Source organism: Heterodontus francisci, chromosome 28 (assembly GCF_036365525.1).
Source record: "Heterodontus francisci isolate sHetFra1 chromosome 28, sHetFra1.hap1, whole genome shotgun sequence".
NCBI classification, from domain to species: domain Eukaryota; kingdom Metazoa; phylum Chordata; class Chondrichthyes; order Heterodontiformes; family Heterodontidae; genus Heterodontus; species Heterodontus francisci.
In genome coordinates, this window is record NC_090398.1 from 51767653 (window position 1) to 51772827 (window position 5175).

Sequence of the window (5175 nt, forward strand, 5' to 3'; positions counted from 1 at the left end):
GAAACACTCTGCAATCTCTCTGACGCTCTCTGACAGTCTGTGACACTCTCTGAAACTCTCTGACACTCTCTGACACTCTCTGAATCTCTTTGACACTCTCTGACACTCTCAGAAAATCTCTGACACTCTCTGAAACTCTCTGAAACTCTCCGACACTCACTGAAACTCTCTGTCACTCTCTGACACTCTCTGACACTCTCTGAAACTCTCTGACACTCTCTGTAGCTCCTGTAACTCTCTGACACTCTGTGACACTCTCTGAAACTCTCTGACACTATCTGAAACTCTCTGAATCTTTCTGACACTCTCTGACCCTCTCTGAAACTCTCAGAAACTCTCTGACACTCTCAGAAACTCTCAGAAACTCTCTGAAACTCTCTGACACTCTCTGACACTCTCTGAAGCTCTCTCTAACTCTCCGACACTCTGTGACACTCTCTGAAACTCTCTGACACTATCTGACACTCTCTGAATCTTTCTGACACTCTCTGAAACTCTCTGACACTCTCAGAAACTCTCAGCAACTCTCTGAAACTCTCTGAAACTCCCTGACACTCTCTGACACTCTGTGACACTCTCTGAAACTCTCTGACAGTATCTGACACTCTCTGAAACTTACTGACAATCTCTGACAATCTCTGACACTCTCTGACACTCTCTGACACTCCCTGAAACACTCAAACACTCTCCGACACTTTCTGACAATCTCTGAAACTCTCTGACACTCTCCGACACTCTGTGACACACTGCGAAACTCTCTGACACTCACGGACACTCTCAGAAACTCTCCGACATTCTCTGACACTCTCTGACACTCTATGACAATCTCAGACACTCTCTGACACTCTCTGAAACTATTTGAAACTCTCTGACACTCTCTGACAGTCTCTGACACTCTGTGACACTCTCTGACACTCTCAGAAAATCTCTGACACTCTCTGAAACTCTCTGAAACTCTCCGACACTCACTGAAACTCTCTGTCACTCTCTGACACTCTCTGACACTCTCTGAAACTCTCTGACACTCTCTGTAGCTCCTGTAACTCTCTGACACTCTGTGACACTCTCTGAAACTCTCTGACACTATCTGAAACTCTCTGAATCTTTCTGACACTCTCTGACCCTCTCTGAAACTCTCTGAAACTCTCTGACACTCTCAGAAAATCTCAGAAACTCTCTGAAACTCTCTGACATTCCCTGACACTCTGTGACACTCTCTGAAACTCTCTGACACTATCTGACACTCTCTGAAACATTCTGACAATCTCTGACAATCTCTGACACTCTCTGAAACTCTCTGACACTCCCTGAAACACTCAAACACTCTCCGACACTAACTGACAATCTCTGAAACTCTCTGAAACTCTCTGACACTCACTGAAACACTCTGCAATCTCTCTGACGCTCTCTGACAGTCTGTGACACTCTCTGAAACTCTCTGACACTCTCTGACACTCTCTGAATCTCTTTGACACTCTCTGACACTCTCAGAAAATCTCTGACACTCTCTGAAACTCTCTGAAACTCTCCGACACTCACTGAAACTCTCTGTCACTCTCTGACACTCTCTGAAACTCTCTGAAACTCTCTGACACTCTCTGTAGCTCCTGTAACTCTCTGACACTCTGTGACACTCTCTGCAACTCTCTGACACTATCTGAAACTCTCTGACACTCCCTGAAACACTCAAACACTCTCCGACACTAACTGACAATCTCTGAAACTCTCTGAAACTCTCTGACACTCACTGAAACACTCTGCAATCTCTCTGACGCTCTCTGACAGTCTGTGACACTCTCTGAAACTCTCTGACACTCTCTGACACTCTCTGAATCTCTTTGACACTCTCTGACACTCTCAGAAAATCTCTGACACTCTCTGAAACTCTCTGAAACTCTCCGACACTCACTGAAACTCTCTGTCACTCTCTGACACTCTCTGACACTCTCTGAAACTCTCTGACACTCTCTGTAGCTCCTGTAACTCTCTGACACTCTGTGACACTCTCTGAAACTCTCTGACACTATCTGAAACTCTCTGAATCTTTCTGACACTCTCTGACCCTCTCTGAAACTCTCTGAAACTCTCTGACACTCTCAGAAAATCTCAGAAACTCTCTGAAACTCTCTGACACTCCCTGACACTCTCTGAAACTCTCTGACACTATCTGACACTCTCTGAAACATTCTGACACTCTCTGACACTCTCTGAATCTCTTTGACACTCTCTGACACTCTCAGAAAATCTCTGACACTCTCTGAAACTCTCTGAAACTCTCCGACACTCACTGAAACTCTCTGTCACTCTCTGACACTCTCTGACACTCTCTGAAACTCTCTGACACTCTCTGTAGCTCCTGTAACTCTCTGACACTCTGTGACACTCTCTGAAACTCTCTGACACTATCTGAAACTCTCTGAATCTTTCTGACACTCTCTGACCCTCTCTGAAACTCTCAGAAACTCTCTGACACTCTCAGAAACTCTCAGAAACTCTCTGAAACTCTCTGACACTCTCTGACACTCTCTGAAGCTCTCTGTAACTCTCTGACACTCTCAGAAACTCTCAGAAACTCTCTGACACTCTCTGAAACTCTCTGACACTATCTGACACTCTCTGAATCTTTCTGACACTCTCTGAAACTCTCTGACACTCTCAGAAACTCTCAGCAACTCTCTGAAACTCTCTGAAACTCCCTGACACTCTCTGACACTCTGTGACACTCTCTGAAACTCTCTGACAGTATCTGACACTCTCTGAAACTTACTGACAATCTCTGACAATCTCTGACACTCTCTGACACTCTCTGACACTCCCTGAAACACTCAAACACTCTCCGACACTTTCTGACAATCTCTGAAACTCTCTGACACTCTCCGACACTCTGTGACACACTGCGAAACTCTCTGACACTCACGGACACTCTCAGAAACTCTCCGACATTCTCTGACACTCTCTGACACTCTATGACAATCTCAGACACTCTCTGACACTCTCTGAAACTATTTGAAACTCTCTGACACTCTCTGACAGTCTCTGACACTCTGTGACACTCTCTGACACTCTCAGAAAATCTCTGACACTCTCTGAAACTCTCTGAAACTCTCCGACACTCACTGAAACTCTCTGTCACTCTCTGACACTCTCTGACACTCTCTGAAACTCTCTGACACTCTCTGTAGCTCCTGTAACTCTCTGACACTCTGTGACACTCTCTGAAACTCTCTGACACTATCTGAAACTCTCTGAATCTTTCTGACACTCTCTGACCCTCTCTGAAACTCTCTGAAACTCTCTGACACTCTCAGAAAATCTCAGAAACTCTCTGAAACTCTCTGACATTCCCTGACACTCTGTGACACTCTCTGAAACTCTCTGACACTATCTGACACTCTCTGAAACATTCTGACAATCTCTGACAATCTCTGACACTCTCTGAAACTCTCTGACACTCCCTGAAACACTCAAACACTCTCCGACACTAACTGACAATCTCTGAAACTCTCTGAAACTCTCTGACACTCACTGAAACACTCTGCAATCTCTCTGACGCTCTCTGACAGTCTGTGACACTCTCTGAAACTCTCTGACACTCTCTGACACTCTCTGAATCTCTTTGACACTCTCTGACACTCTCAGAAAATCTCTGACACTCTCTGAAACTCTCTGAAACTCTCCGACACTCACTGAAACTCTCTGTCACTCTCTGACACTCTCTGAAACTCTCGGAAACTCTCTGACACTCTCTGTAGCTCCTGTAACTCTCTGACACTCTGTGACACTCTCTGCAACTCTCTGACACTATCTGAAACTCTCTGACACTCCCTGAAACACTCAAACACTCTCCGACACTAACTGACAATCTCTGAAACTCTCTGAAACTCTCTGACACTCACTGAAACACTCTGCAATCTCTCTGACGCTCTCTGACAGTCTGTGACACTCTCTGAAACTCTCTGACACTCTCTGACACTCTCTGAATCTCTTTGACACTCTCTGACACTCTCAGAAAATATCTGACACTCTCTGAAACTCTCTGAAACTCTCCGACACTCACTGAAACTCTCTGTCACTCTCTGACACTCTCTGACACTCTCTGAAACTCTCTGACACTCTCTGTAGCTCCTGTAACTCTCTGACACTCTGTGACACTCTCTGAAACTCTCTGACACTATCTGAAACTCTCTGAATCTTTCTGACACTCTCTGACCCTCTCTGAAACTCTCTGAAACTCTCTGACACTCTCAGAAAATCTCAGAAACTCTCTGAAACTCTCTGACACTCCCTGACACTCTGTGACACTCTCTGAAACTCTCTGACACTATCTGACACTCTCTGAAACATTCTGACAATCTCTGACAATCTCTGACACTCTCTGAAACTCTCTGACACTCCCTGAAACACTCAAACACTCTCCGACACTAACTGACAATCTCTGAAACTCTCTGACACTCTCTGACACTCTGTGACACACTGCGAAACTCTCTGACACTCACGGACACTCTCAGACACTCTCTGACACTCTCTGACAGTTTCTGAAGCTCTGTGACACTCTCTGACACACTCAGAAACTCACATAACCCTCTGACACTCTCTTACACTCACAGATATTCTGAGTATCTCTCCGACACTCTCTGACACTCTCTGACACTCTCAGACGCTCTCTGACACTCTCTGACATTCTCTGAAACTCTCTGAAACTCTCTGACACTATCTGATACTCTCTGAAACTCTCTGACACTCTCTGAAACTCTCTGAAACGCTCTGACACTCTCTGAAACTCTCTGAAACTCTCTGACACTCACTGAAACACACTGCAATCTCTCTGACGCTCCCTGACAGTCTGTGACACTCTCTGAATCTCTCGGACACTCTCTGAATCTCTTTGACACACTCTGGCACTCTCAGAAAATCTCTGACACTCTCTGAAACTCTATGAAACTCTCCGACACTCACTGACACTCTCTGAAGCTCCTGTAACTCTCTGACACTCTGTGACACTCTCTGAAACACTCTGAAACTCTCTGAGACTCTCTGAAGCTCTCTGACACTCTCTGACAGTCTGTGACACTCTCTGACAATCTCTGACACTCTCTGACACTCTCTGAAGCTCTTTGACACTCTCTGACACACTCAGAAAATCTCTGACACTCTCTGAAACTCTCTGAAACTCTC